This window comes from Amblyomma americanum, chromosome 3 (genome assembly GCF_052857255.1).
Source record: "Amblyomma americanum isolate KBUSLIRL-KWMA chromosome 3, ASM5285725v1, whole genome shotgun sequence".
In the NCBI taxonomy this organism is placed as follows: domain Eukaryota; kingdom Metazoa; phylum Arthropoda; class Arachnida; order Ixodida; family Ixodidae; genus Amblyomma; species Amblyomma americanum.
This window is the reverse complement of record NC_135499.1, coordinates 105,894,319-105,909,651: the sequence shown is the minus strand read 5'-3', so window position 1 is coordinate 105,909,651 and position 15,333 is coordinate 105,894,319. Positions and strand designations below refer to the sequence as shown.

The 15,333-nt window shown below is 53.7% G+C and overlaps 1 protein-coding gene across 3 annotated transcripts in view; it reads left to right on the top strand.

Moving 5' to 3' along the window:
- AP-1sigma (AP-1 complex subunit sigma-2) overlaps positions 1 to 15,333 on the top strand; it is a 524,179-nt gene that overhangs the window by 439,598 nt on the left and 69,248 nt on the right. The window lies entirely within an intron of this gene.

The window sequence follows — 15,333 nt, the reverse complement described above, 5'->3', positions numbered from 1 at the left end:
CTCAGGACGACAGCACCTTTGGTCAAACATAGTTCGATGGCGCCTGCCGGGCTCGTCTGTTCCCGCTGTCGGGGCCTCCGATCACAACAAGACTATCTATAGCATTTGTACTGCCTATAGACTGTTCTCTAATATAATACGAGGGAGTTAGTAAACCGAAATATGAAAGCTGCTCAGGCCTCCAAGGTCTATATATGACAAAAACGCCCGCCTTCGGGATTTCTCCGCGGGCGATCGCGTGATGACCCTCCGGCTACAGTGTCCTCCGGCCATCGAGAAAAACAAGCTGGAAGTTCACTGAGATGGACCCGTGGAAGTTTTGCAAAAACTTTCTCACACGAATTACGCGCTAAATGTTTCAGGCAGAGAAAAGCAGTTGAAAATTTATCACTGCAATCTAATGAAGCCGTTCATGCCCTCACAAACTTTTTTAAAGGGTCTGTAGACAGTCTATAGACTTTGTAGACAGAAGGCTATAGACGTATTGGCTCTCTAAATATTTTTGTAAGGGCACGAACTGCTTCATCAGATTACTGTGATGAATTTTCCCCTCCTTTTCTCTGCCTGGAACATATAGCGCATAAATTCGTGCCTGAAAGGTTTTACAAAACTTACAAAGGACCATCTCAGTGAACTTCCAGCTTGTTTTTCTCGATGGCCGGAGGACACTGTAGCCGGAGGGTCATCCCGCGAACGCCCGCGGAGAAATCTCGGAGGCGGGCGTTTTTGTCATAATAGACCTTGGCGACCTCCTGGGCGGCTTTCATATTTCGGTTTACTAACTCCGTCGTATTGTTAAGGCGGTCCAGCAGCTGAAGCACGTACTTAACCACTGTCTGGTTCTCTCCTGTCCCTTCCCACATTTCTCTGAGCATTCGGAGGGGAGAGCGGAGGGTTCTTCCGTACACGAGTTCTGCTGGCGTAAACCCCGTAGCTTCGTGGGGGACTATTCGTAAATCGAAAAGTGTGGCCGGAAGACAATCCTCCCAGTGTGCTTAATGCTCATAACAAAGAGCGCGTAGCACCCGCTTCAGCACCGAATGCCATTTCTCTACACTGTTGGACTGCGGATGATACACCGAGCTGTGTAACAGTTTTATTCCGCATCTTTCTAGGAACGTGGTCGTCAAGGCGCTTGTAAAGACCGTCGCCTGATAGGCTTGGATTTCGGCCGGAAATCCTATTCTCGCGAATACCGACAAAAGAGCGTCAACTATTTCTGCGGAGCTCCAATCCTTCAATGGAACTGCTTCGTGAAATTTTGTGGCGGGGCATAGCATAGTATGCAGGTACTTACAGCCTGACTTTGTTTTAGGCAAAGGGCCTACTGTGTCTATTATACAAGCCTGCGGAAGGGTTCCGAGATCAATGGCTCGATTTTCAGTGGAGCCTTCCATTTCTCTCCCGGCTTGCCCACGCGCTGGCACGCATCGCATGATTTCACGTAGCGTTCTGCATCTTTGAAACATCCCGCCCAGTAATATTTCATTAATTGCCGCTCTTTAGTTTTATTGATTCCAAAATGTCCTGGCCAGTCATTCCCATGGCTGAGACTCAGAATGTCCGCTCTGTATATTTCAGGTATGACCAGCTGATCAAGTGTTTTGCCTTTTCTGTCCTGGTAGTATCGGTACAGTAAGCCTCCTTCCTCATGCATCGTTATGTTGCGTCTCGCGATGCCCTCTTTGACTATAAGGTGCAATCTTTCCAAAGTGGGCCCTGATTTTGTTCTCTTATTACGGACTCCTTGCGCACCTGCAGAAGGCGATCAAAGTTAGGCGAAGGTGGAGGTATAACTGATCATTCAGTGTTCTTGGCCTCATTTACGGACTCAGTGATCGAAGTCTCTGGTTTCTCATATGCTTGGTAATTCGTCTGCCTTAGGTACCCCGTTGGCTCTTCTCCCTCTTCGATGGTTTCCAACGATAGGTTGGCTGGTGCATATCTGGCTACTTGAGGGTCGGGATTCTGACTCAACTGACATGCGAGCTGGCGAGTTTTCAACCTTGTCAAAGCTTGTTACACCCCATTTTCGAGTTTCTGGTCTCTCTCGCGTAGCAACTGATCTGATCGATTCGAGAAGAGGTACGGGAACTGAAGTGGTACGGCCTCCGAAACTGTGGCCTCAGTCATCAGCTCTCCAAACGGCCCGCAAATGCTCACTCTCGCCATTGGTAGGCATACACTGTGTTCTTCTACCGCCTGTTTTATCCACGAGACTTCCCCCGCGAAATCGTCCGCTGTAACGTAGGGCGGACGGACAACGTCCATCGTCGCGGAGCTATCACGAAGCACTTTGCAAGGTTTCCCGTTAACCTGCAGTTCGTGCAACTACGGTTTCGGTCCAATAAAAAAAAAATATGGCCAGAGCAGAGCTATACATTGCACACACCCCGGCAATGAAAAAACGGAAGCTTTCACTGCAGTACTCTAGATCCCATCTTACGCTACCTATTGCCGAGAAGCGGGCAGACGTTGTTTCAGCAGGAAGCATTAGAACTCTGCGTACATGATCTCGAGCCGTGTAGGAGGCGCGACAAGATATGTCTACTTTTATAGCAGTGGCAAAGCGAAATTCGACCAAAAGATCTGATGAAACTAGTAACGGCTTATTGCACCCGCTAGGGGCCTGCGCCCATGCCAACAGTGAACTAATAAGGCGAACAGCAACGAAAGACTGCTGTTCCCGCGCCAGCGGAGTCCTCAGCTTCGGTTGTCCAAAGGCACCGGCATGATGCCTTACGGTGCCTCGAGTGCCCTCGACAGTGAATATATTCGCTTCCCTTAGCCAACATTATAAAAGGCTCCTTTAATGTACAGAGCCATTATGTTCTCTCCGTTGCAGGGTACGTTTTTCAGTACTTCATGTTAATTGTATCTGGAAGAGTATGTCTGTGTTGATAGTTTTGGACGGAAGCCAAACATGGTGTGGGGGACCAGGTCGCCGTCTTCCATATAGTCTTGGAGTCTTCTCTTTACGATGCGCTCGTATAGCTTGGCTAGGCATGATGCAAGCGAGATTGGTCTAAGATTTTCGGTTTGGAGCTTCTGGCTGGTTTCGGTATCATCATGCTTCAACTTTTTGGTACCGTTTCTACTTCCCAGTGTGCGTTTAGTAATATCACTAGTTCTTGGACTAGTTTTTCGCTCAGAGTGCGTATTATGGCTACACCAAAGTCTTCAGAACAGCCACTATCGGCCTGGGAAATCTCAGGTCCGACAAATTCAACACACCAAACAATGGAAGACCACAAGGCTGAGTCATATCGTCCTTTCTTTTCAACATAGCCTTAATATGCCTCGCACAAAACTAGAAGATTGAAGGCATCATGCACGTCATGTACGCTGATGATATAATGATATGAACTACCAGGGGCTCACTCGGGGAAAAAGAACAAAAGCTACAGCAGGCTGCCTCCTGCGTAGAATAATACACGTCGGGAAACGAGGGCTCGCATGCTCAATTGAGAAATCGGAACTGGTAAGAATCTGGAAAGGCAAACAAAACCGCATGATACCTACCAGCGAGGGCCTAAAACTAAATGTCTATCTCGAGCACCCATATCGGAGAGAAGAACAATCAGAATACTGGCCATGTGGGTGCAATCCAACCAAACAAGCACCCACACCTTCACACTACAAAAAGTCTCAGCACAAGTGGCACGCATGATCACACGTATCACCAACAGAAGACATGGCAGGTGAGGAGAGGATGCACTGAAACTAATCAGAAGCCTGGTAGTAAGCAGAGTTATGTAACTCTGTATGCAATTAACCCTGTCCTTTGCCCCGCACCTGGCAAAGGATAGGGTTAATTGGAGAGACATGGGAGAGGCCTTTGCCCTGCAGTGGGCATAGTCAGGCTGATAATGATGGAACAGCCCGATGGGCACTGAACATCCCTCGGACGTCCTACAGACATCCTGAACGTCCGCAGGACGTCCAAGGGCGTTTCAATGCCCATTGAGGAGTTACATATAGCCTGCCATACCAAGAACTGAACAAAAGCGAAATCCAACAAGCGGTGTGGGATACACTGGTATCCCCTCCTCGTCCCCCGCGCCAGCGGCGACCGTGACTTACACGGGCGCGCAGGCCGCCAGGTATGTGGAGAGAAGGCACCCCCGCGACTCTGCTCATTTCCGCCCCAGCACTGACGTGACGTCACGGCAGCGCGCCGCCTTCTGCGGAGAGGGGTAGCACGCCTAAGCTTGACGGTAACGATTTGCTGCCAGGGAGGCAATGACCGAGGGGATAAAAGGGGTGATCGCGCGGCGGGAAGGGGCTCTCGCCGCCGGACCTTACCTAAGTGCCCCACGGACCCCTTTCGCTGCCCGCCGGCCCCCGAACACCAGCGCCGGTCGACGTCAATGACTTGTTGAGCTACGGAACATCTATTTTACGGATAGAACATTCTTCCGCAGTGTGCTTTACCTCGCGTTAGGATAATAAACTATTTCCTAGCGTGCCCTGCCGTTGCCTATTTCGTCCGGACCTGCCGTGGCTGCGACTCTGCGCCACGGGTTGGGGAAACGTGTTGCGTGCTTAAATAACGCCTGCGTGTAGCTTGCACGGAAGCTCGCCTTCCCGGCCGGCTGGACGCAGAGTGACCCCATATCTTGTCGCCCGAACGTGGGGCGAACTAGGCAATCGAGCAGTGACCTTTGTTGGAGCGAACGACTACCGTCGCCCTAACAAAGGATGGCAGCCGACAGGAGTGACTTGCAGTCTTTGTTTATGCTGTCAGAGCCAGCGGCACATAACCAGGGCTCCCTACTTGACGCGCCGTTGGAAGGGTTTGAATTTGTGAATCTTGGGCGTTCCATGCGGAATAGCCGAGTAACATCCCCTGACGCGTTGGTAGGACTTAGGCCTGGCATGGGGGGCTCCACATCGGGCGCCTCGCCGCTCCGCGGCGCGAACAATGAGGCACCTAGGCCTCATCATTTGACGCCATCAGCGGCTGCGCCCAACTCCGGGGGTGTTAGTCCGCAATCATCCGAGGTGCTCTTGCAGAACGCAATGCAGGTTATGCAGAGTCTAGCGGGTATTTTGCAAAACAATTTGCAAGCCCCGGCCCAGTCACCACGTGTTAGGATAGACTTGCCTACCTACACGGGGTACCACGACATTGCGGGAGCAAATGAGTACCTCGACCGTCTGCTGTATTATCAGCAAGTGACAGGAATCGCAGACGCCGAAATGCTCGCGCGTGTTGTGCCTGTTTCTTTGACGGAGCAAGCGGCCCGCTGGTACCGACTAGCCGGCAACCGAGCGAGGACAATGGAGGAGTTTTGCGCAAGCTTCCGCGACGAATTCCTTCCCGCAAACTATGAGTGGCGTTTGAGGAGAGAGCTGGAGCTCCGAACCCAGCACACCGACGAGTCTCTGTTAGAGTACGTCCGAGCGATGGACGAACTTTATCGCCTCGCTGACCCTCGCGCCACGAACACGGAGAAAGTTGAGCGTGTCACGAGACAAGCGCACCCGACTTTCACGGCTTACCTGAGGGGAGTCAGGTTCAGAGATTTGGATGAGCTGGCGGCTGAGGCGAAGCGCATTCAGGGAGACATCCTCTCTGCGCGAGCGTATCGGCCGCCCCACCCGCATCGCTGTCACTTGAGCCGCGCTGCGCGTGGAATGGCAGCTCAGCGCGCAGTCCATCTAGAACTGAAGCGTCAGCACAGTTTGCTGACGAGCGTGTCCCAAGGGGTTGGGAGTTGTCCGACCGCGCTTTGGACCCATTCAGCTACGCGTTGCGAACAGCACACGCTGCCGCAGAGCGGAATGAACCGAGGCGAGATCGCGAGGCCGACACGCGGCCCCCACCATCCTCGCCGCGAGTTCGAGATGACCGACCGGAACGGGGCGACCAGCGCCTAACCCGTCGGGGCCCGGGCAACCGTTGCTACCGGTGCGACCAGCCGGGACACTTCGCCCGCGAGTGTGGCCGCCCTCCCGCCCGTGACCAAACACGGTCGGGAAACGGCCAAAGCCGCCGGTGATCGACCTTCGATTCCGCGCGGCGTACACAGAAAACCCCGGTTTGCTAGCGCCTTTGGCATGTCGCGTAGGAAATTCTGTTGACCTGTCAGCGCCGTTCATTGAGCTAACAATAGCTCGAAAGAAATTCACCGCGTTACTAGATACAGGAGCAAGCGCTTCTTTGTTCGGTGACGAGGTGTTAAACCATCTCCGCGAGAACAAAATCCGGCTGAGAGAGTGCGATACCACTTTTCGCCTCGCGAGCGGCACAGCGCAATCAAGCGGTGCAGCTAGGATAGTGGTTCGCTGGGAAAGACGCGTGCGGCGACAACGCCGCGTTCATCTTCCCTGTTTATCCGTTCCTGTAATTCTTGGACGAGACTTCCTAGCCAAGACAGGTATTGTGATAGACATCAGCAGCGGAGGCTACAGGGAGCGCACGTCAGGCGCCTTGAAGCCTTTCGCGAAAGCGCCCGCGGCGTCGCACACCATTCAGACTCCGAACGCGGCGCGAGCGGGGGGAGACCGTGACAAATCCACCGCGCCAGCCCGAGATCCAGGAGGCGAGCGGACCATCGCCGCTGAGGGAGAGGGCAGAGAGAAGGTTGCCGCGGTAGAAAGCTGCTCTGCCGCGCAGGGAAGGTCAGCGCACCCCTTGTTGTCGGAAGTGAACAGCGTGACGGAGAGGGAGAAGGCACGTTTGTCATCTCTCCTCTACGAGTACAACGCGACATTCACTGACCGCCCGGGCCTCACTATTCTAGTCAGGCACCGAATAGACACGGGTGACGCACTGCCTTGGAAGTGCAATCCTAGACCAATTAGCTTGGCCAAGAGAAAAGCACTGGACAGCGCCTTAGACGAACTTATCGACACTGGCGTTGTTGAGAGGTCTAACAGCCCTTGGGGCTTCCCGGTAGTCTTGGTTGCAAAGAAAGACGATACATATCGACTTTGCGTGGACTACCGCAAGCTGAATGAGGTTACGAGGAAAGACGCCTACCCTCTACCCACCATTTCTTCCCTAGTGTCCAACCTAGGTGGGGCGAAGTACTTCACAACGCTCGATGCTAGCCGCGGATACTTTCAGGTTGAAATGAATGAGCGGGACAAGGAGAAAACTGCTTTCACTTGTCACAGAGGCCTTTTCCAGTTCAAGAGAATGTCTTTTGGTTTGGTAGGAGCACCCGCTACTTATCAGCGCCTAATGGACCGTGTTCTGGGAGATGCGAAGTGGCAACATGCGCTCGCGCACCTAGACGACATCGTGGTGTACTCGAAAACGTTCGAGGAACACCTGCGCCACTTGAGGGACGTCCTAGAGAGGCTGAGGTCCGCGGGAATCACTTTGAACCCGAAGAAGGCACTGATCGCCGCGACCCGAATAACACTGTTGGGGTTCACGATCGACAGAGGCCGCATTCTGCCGTGCGACGATAAGCTTGAGGCTTTGCTTAAGTTTCCGTCGCCCACAGATATAGCCGGACTCAGGCGCTTCCTGGGAATGGCGAACTTTTATCGCCAGTTCATCCCAGATTGCGCAGCGCTGCAGGCGCCTTTGACAAAGCTTTTGAAGAAAGGCGAGCGCTGGAGTTGGGGTCACGAGGCAAGAGGATGCACTGCGCAACCTCACCAAAGTGCTCGCTGACACGGCTGAGTTGCAGCTACCCGACCTAAACAGGGAGTTTGTGATTCAAACCGACGCAAGCGACCCTGGGCCTATAGGAGCAGTGTTGCTTCAGGAGCATGAAGGCTTTCTCCGTCCGGTAGCTTTCGCGAGCCGTTCGTTGACGCCGGCAGAGAGAAACTACTCGGTGACAGAGAAGGAATGTCTCGCGATAGTTTTTGCTCTGCGTAAGTTCGACTACTACGTCGATGGGGTGACATTTGTGATCGAGACGGATCACATGACGCTCACCTGGCTGAGACGACTCAGCGAGCCGAGCGGCCGCCTAGCGCGTTGGTCCCTGTTGCTGCAGCGTTACGACTTCACCGTGCGCTACCGCAAAGGGAAAAACAACGCTGTGGCTGACGCACTCTCGCGAGCGCCCTGTCCAGTGCGAGGAAGGTCACGCGACCGACCGCCCGACAGCCGGGGAGAGCGAGGGACTGACCCGAGCCGTAGCCCATGTAAGGAACGCAGACCAACCGTTGATCCAGGGCGAGAGCGTGAACCACGTGGACTACGCGAGTTCCGTGGGGATCGTGTTCAGCAGAAAGGAGCTGCTCGAAGCTCAGCAGAAGGATCCGTTTTGTCGAAAGGTGTTCGACGGGCTCCGGGAGCCCGGGCGGCAGGGCCGCCGCGCACAAGGAGACAGCTGGTTTTTGCTGTCGGTGCGGAGCGCTGGGAAACAGCTGGTAGTGCTGTGAGCGCGATGGATTCGTATCTGGTGCTCGGATTCCGACGGCGTCCTGATGAGGTATATCACCTCCGAGAACGACACAAACGAGGGCGTTCAAGGTGGTGATCCCGCGAGTATTGAGAGCAGCACTGTTACGCTATTTTCACGACTCGTGCATCGCTGGGCATGCAAGCGCCCCAAGACTTACACTAAGTTGTGTCGCTTTGCTACCTGGCTTGGCATGAAAAGGGACGTAATACGCTACGCCCGCTCGTGCCACGTGTGCCCAAAGTGTGAAGCCCCGAGGCGGACGACCACCCGGCCCTCATGCACCCGATTAACAGCCAGACTCCCTGGCAAATCGCGGCGTGCTACATCATGGGACCGTATCCTATGACCACCGAGTAGGAACAAGTTCTTGCTGGTGGCCACGGATCACTTCAGCAAGTGGGTTGAACTTTTCCCCCTTAGAAAGCTGACGGCACGAGTGATCATGGAGAAGCTGATGGACGTATTCACCAGGTTCGGTTTCCCAGAGCAGCTGATAACGGACAACGCGTCCTACTTCACTGCGAAGGTGTTCGTTGATTCGTGCGCTGCACTCGGCATTAAGCACAAGAAAACGACCACCTATCATGCTCAGTCGAACCCCACGGAACGAGTCAATCGCAACGTTAAGCACTTGCTTGTCGCGTACTCTGAGAGGCACAAAGATTGGGACTCCTATCTGCCGGAGATCGCGTTTGCTTTGCGTTCGACCGTTAACCGCTCGACTGGGTATGCGCCGTGTTCTCTCAATCTGGGTAGAGAGCTGCTAAATCCGATGGACCGGATTCTATCGGACAGCAGGAAGACGCCAGTCGCTTCGTCAGCACGAGCTGAGTACGCGACGCAGCTGCGCGCTAAGATGACGGAGGCCTTACGCAAGGCTCGCCGCAACCTGAGCACCGCTAGGGCGCAGCAGAAAGCACAGTACGACCGCTCGCACCGGGATGTTCACTACGAAGTGGGCGATCTGGTGCTTCGACGCCAGCACGTTCTCAGCGACGCTAGCAAACAGTTTGCGGCCTCGTTGGCGCCGAAATGGATCGGGCCGTTCCGCGTGCGAGAGAAACTTTCCTCGCTCGTTCACAGGCTCGAGGACTTGCGGTCGAAACCGACAGGCGGACCGGTGCACGTATGCGACCTGAAACGTTACGTGCAGCGAGATGAGTGGGTAGAGGACACAGCCCGACCCGCGCCGCAGTCGGATAACGAGATCTGCGATCAGCCGGCGAACCCCGCGTCCCGCTATAACTTGCGCCCTAGGCAGAAACAGAATCTGCCTGCGCAGCCTAGAGCGAGGGCGCGAGCCGGCAGGCAGTCTCGTTAGATGCATGAACGTACGGGCCCGCTCATGCCGATCAGTGTCACGCAAGACTGACTTGCATTAACCCTCATGACTCTCGTGAGGGTCGAACAGCCACGCAGCACGCGCTGCGGGAGCTGGCTACATCTGTGTTGACCTTTTCCAGCGCAGATGGAAAAGAAGCAGGGCACATCAGGAACGACACCGTTCCACTACCAGCCACCATCCAGCTTCGGCAACGCGCCGCGCCCAAGGCTCGACGCTACGCCCCGCCCGCGACCTGCAGTTGCCACCCTGGCCACCCCGGCTACCTGCCACAACGCATCGGAGCTGCCCACCCGTCGACTGTGCGCCACCGCCTGCGGGGCCCCATTACCACCGCAACCCTGGGTCCTCGCCTGCTGACCAGGTATGCCAGGGCAGCCCAACCGCGGCCTCAACCATAAAGCGCCGCAGCCCTGGCCCCTGAAGCCACCTGACCCAGTACCTCAGGGGCGCAGCCATGGACCTGGCCTCCAAGCCATCCCAGCCGGCGCCAAGGAGGCGGTCGACCGAATTTGCCGGAACGGCGCAGCCGCGCGCACTCGGAAGACCGTGAGAGGGAGCAAGATTCCAAGCGTCATCGTGCGGGAGGCCAAGCCCTCGGAGCGAAGCAGCTGATCGGCGGGGGCGTGGCGCGGCCGTCAACCGATGCACCGGCGGGAGCTGAAGAACTTCGATCCCAGGATGGCGGAGATCAAGTAATGTTGCCCCTGTTTCTGTGTTCGGGAGGCTTCTTAAGGAGGGGAGGATGTGGGATACACTGGTATCCCCTCCTCGTCCCCCGCGCCAGCGGCGACCGTGACTTACACGGGCGCGCAGGCCGCCAGGTATGTGGAGAGAAGGCACCCCCGCAACTCTGCTCATTTCCGCCCCAGCACTGACGTGACGTCACGGCAGCGCGCCGCCTTCTGCGGAGAGGGTAGCACGCCTAAGCTTGACGGTAACGATTTGCTACCAGGGAGGCAATGACCGAGGGGATAAAAGGGGTGATCGCGCGGCGGGAAGGGGCTCTCGCCGCCGGACCTTACCTAAGTGCCCCACGGACCCCTTTCGCTGCCCGCCGGCCCCCGAACACCAGCGCCGGTCGACGTCAACGACCAAGGTGAGCTACGGAACATCTATTTTACGGATAGAACATTCTTCCGCAGTGTGCTTTACCTCGCGTTAGGATAATAAACTATTTCCTAGCGTGCCCTGCCGTTGCCTATTTCGTCCGGACCTGCCGTGGCTGCGACTCTGCGCCACGGGTTGGGGAAACGTGTTTCGTGCTTAAATAACGCCTGCGTGTAGCTTGCACGGAAGCTCGCCTTCCCGGCCGGCTGGACGCAGAGTGACCCCATAGCGGATACCATTCTACGCAAGGCGTACAAAACGGCGCTCAAGCTACGACAGAATACCCCAAAAGGAAGATTCCTAGTACTCGGCCTTCAAAATACATTTGAAGTTGAGGGAAGCACAAACTGAAACCCAAAAAGATCGCATTATCAAAAACGTCCTCGGGAAGAACGCTTCTCCGAAGACGCGGCTACAACAACTGCGCGAATCAACAAGAACCGAAAAGATCACCGACAAAATTCGAGGCACACTCTAGATAGCACCAATACCACGAATCATGGACCCCGATATCTACTAGGGAAGAAGACAGGCTAGGGCCAAATATATTCAGACGACTTACGCCCCGTTGAACGGAAAGATGTAGGTGGACGCGGCTACATACGAGTGCCAGCAACAGGGAGCAGCAGCAGTAGCCATCAACTCATGATTACAAGAGAGAACTAGCGTGTCAATACGCAACTGCACCGTGGTCGAAGCAGAGGAGGCAGCCGTAGCTCTAGCGGTGCCGGAAGGCTACCGAACTAAACGGTCGATAACACAAGCAGACCACAAGACTCACAAGCAGCTTGCCGAAACTACATGAACGGCAGAATTGGACACACCGCACTACGCATACTCCTCGAGGCAGGAGTCCCGAGAGAAGATGTAATAGATAGAGGGACGGAACCGATCAAGCACAAGATCGGATGGACACCGGGACACGCAGGTGTAGTGGAGAACCTAAAAGTCGAAAGCATCGTTCGAGGATACACACTCTGCTGAGTGCCTGAGACAACTGAGGAGCCCTAACTAGTACCCAAAGAACACTCGACCATCGGTACCCACCTCACAAATTCCCAAACAGGAAAGAGGCTGTCTCCTGGAGACAGCTACAAAGAGGCTCATATGCGAACATGCACACAAAAATGCGCCCAACAATATACGAGAACAAGTGTCTATGGTGTCAAGCTATAGACCCACAGTATGCCACATCGCATGGGAATGTCAGCAAATAGATGCAGTACCCACCGAAAGTAAGAAACCTAAGTGTGGAGCAATGGTAGGAGACGTTGACCAGGGACAGCTGTGGAATCCGGAAAGATCTAATACAGCGAGCTCGAAGGGCAGCAGAAGCCAGCGGTGCCCTGAAATAAGGGGAGTCGACCATTGACAAAGGGGGGAAAAATTGGCGGTGGTTTAGCTCTGGTTAAACCTGGAGTGACGCGATAGCTGCAGCTGGTCGAGTGGAACTTGCTCAGCTGAGTTTAAAGTTAGTCTTTCGCCGCTCCGTTGCTGGGCGTTCCTTCTTCATTTTCGTGCCACTTGACACGGCGCATGCGCACAGCTGTGGCAGCTCGGTTTCGCAGCTGCCGGCGGCGCGGCGCTGCTCCGCACCATGTGGCTGGTCACGTGACCAACCACGTGAAGAACCACGTGATCAGCTGCGGCGCCGCGCCGCCGGCAGCTGCTCCGCGCCATGTGACCAACCACGGAACAGCGTGCATGGCGGCGCAGCCGCAGGGTGGCGGCGCCGCAACCACCACGGCGCCGCCACGCTGAAGGCTCGAAATGCTACCGTAATGTAGCTATCGCTACAAAGGTCACCGGAACAGATCCAGGGGAGATAACAGAGACGAAACCACCAGGAGTCCAGGACCCACCAACATCGCAAACTTAGAGCCGAATTAAGTTTTTCGCTCACTGACTTCCCTCAGCATCAACAACATGAAAATAGCTAAGCGGATACCTTCGTCGCGAAACACGCGACAAACTTCACTGCCGCGTCCACCCGCCGCTCACATTCAGTCGCCACTCACAACCACTTACAGCCACTCACGTCGACTCGTATCCACTCATCAATCATGCCCACTCACCGCTCATCTCTACTCATACTCATCTCCACTCACACTCCTGACCACTCACATCCACTCACTCGCACCCACACTCACGTCCACTAACACTCACAAGCACTCACACTCACGACCACCCATACTCACATCCACTCACTCGCACTCGCACTCACGTTCACTTATGCACACTAACGTCTGTGAGTGAGGCGCTATATGAGTGCACTTATGAGTGAGTGTGTCATACTGTTAGCTCGCGACAGGTATTCGAACTGAGTGTCCGATATTTTCACTAGGACCTTTATGGGTTCAGTTTTTGTGGAATCAGCGTTTAGGGGTGCGTCTTCGTTTCATTTCAGGGAGCAACCTGTGTCGAGATCGAACGCTCACGATTACACACTAACGTTCCCGCCATCACACACGTAAGCAGTCTTAAGCGCCCTCTGAATTTTCTTATCGCAATCAATTATTTTTTTTTTGCGATTGACCCGACTAGGACGCAGAAACGCTCCGCAGCGAGGCACACTAGAAGCTACGACTAGAGGATCCGGGCCGCCATCTTTGTTGACGATCCAGATTTCATGTGCAATGCTAAATGAAACGCGAGCACGACAACTAAAACGCAAAAAAAAATGGCTAGGGTTCAACTTGGCTTGAACCTAGTTATACGAGCGAAAGCTCTGTTAAGCATGGTCTCTACTGTCTCAAATCAAATGTCAAGGTCAAGGGTGAAGATCAAAAGTCAAGGCCAGCTACCCAATGGCCATAGTCATATGATCGCGTGGTCATACTACCACAGCTTGGGCCATACCACCACGCAGTTCGATTTGACCTTGTGAGGCAGTGAAGGTCATTGTCTCATCGAAATCGGAAGTTGTACCCCGAGCAGTCGAGCTCTCGTTCTAAAACAAAAAAGATAAATATTGGCGCTGGAGAGGAAATACAGGTGGGGTCTGTTAACGCTTCGACGAAATCCTTACACCATAGAAGCGCAAATCAAGGTTTATGGTGCTCATCTTCCTAAAGGCTAACATCTTGTTTTGGGGTTAACGTTTCAGTTGTTCTGTTAAAGTTTCACTTGACGCTGATAGTATACGAGCACACCGTAGTCATATGTATGGAGGATCATCCAATGGCACAAGTTAATAGTCCAGGAATACAAGCTAATCATGAGAAAATTGTTAGAAGTAACCATTCTGTATATGTGTGAAAATGAGCGCGAGCAGGTTTAAAGAATCTGACCACGAGCCATAGATATGCTATCCTAAAAGAGGAAGAAGTCGTCAAGCAAACGCCCGATCGCCTCCTTGACAACGTTCTTCGGTAAGCGCTGTCCTAACCTCGCATGATTAACGAATATCTTGTGATCGAGGAAGCCCTCAGGTTTTGGTTGGTTGCCACTGTATATCTGCGTTACATTTGTGCGTGTATGCTTGCATGCAAGGGGAAGAGAGTGTGCTGCTTATTCATTGCGTATGGTTCTGAGTGCACCGTAAGTAAGATACATATAGTGTCGGTATTGCGTATAACTTAACCCGGTATAACTTAACCCGGGTAGATGTGCCTGTGAGTCAGATAACTGCTCGCAAACGAGGAAGCTAAGCGCTATAGTTTCACTTTAATCACGACTGTGCTGCAGTCGTCTTTGTCTTGACGTATTTTTGTGCCTGGACGCCATCCTGCGCTGGCTCATGTGCTTTAAAGAGCGTTTTATTAAGCGCTGAGAGCCACTAAATTTTATATTTCAGAAGCATTACTTTTAGCGCCAGTTGGCGCTTCATTGATTCTTGGAATCTTCGCGCTCACAACAGACAGGACAAGAAAAGGAGGACACACACAAGCGCAGTGTGTGCTGGCTGCGTGCGTGCGTGTGTGTGTCGCAATTAACTCGTGCGTTCTGCTTTATTCCGCTCCATAAGCTAGCGCTTCGTCTACCAGCTTGTGCCACTTAACACACATTTATCCTTCGAAACCTGCACTACACAGAAACTTGCGCCAAAAATTGGCTTCAAACATCACCGGTCTATGCTTTTAGTCCCTTTACCCTTCCCTCAAAGCGCTGGCATGCCAGTTCCGTGAGCCACCTCCGGTGAAGTTGCTGGCCACATGGCGCAGCGATGAAGTGATAGCAGGACTGGTATTTGCCCTATCACGAATGTCGAGCGCTGTGTGAGCTATAGTGGCTGTAGTTGTTGCGGACGTATTCGTTTCGTTGTCAAGATTGCCCTAGTATACTACTGCACAAAGACATATTTTTGAAGGCGTACTGTGGAAAACCGCCGAGAGGACAGGAGGAGTCGGCCAGAGCTTCTCAGGTATCGATCAATTGTCAAAACTACTACTTCCATTCAGAATATCCGGGTTAGGTTCGAATTAAGAGGGTAGTGTGTTATTCTTGGTGTTTCATTGTACCTTATATAACTGTTTTCGCTCACCAAGTCATCTAAGCCACGTA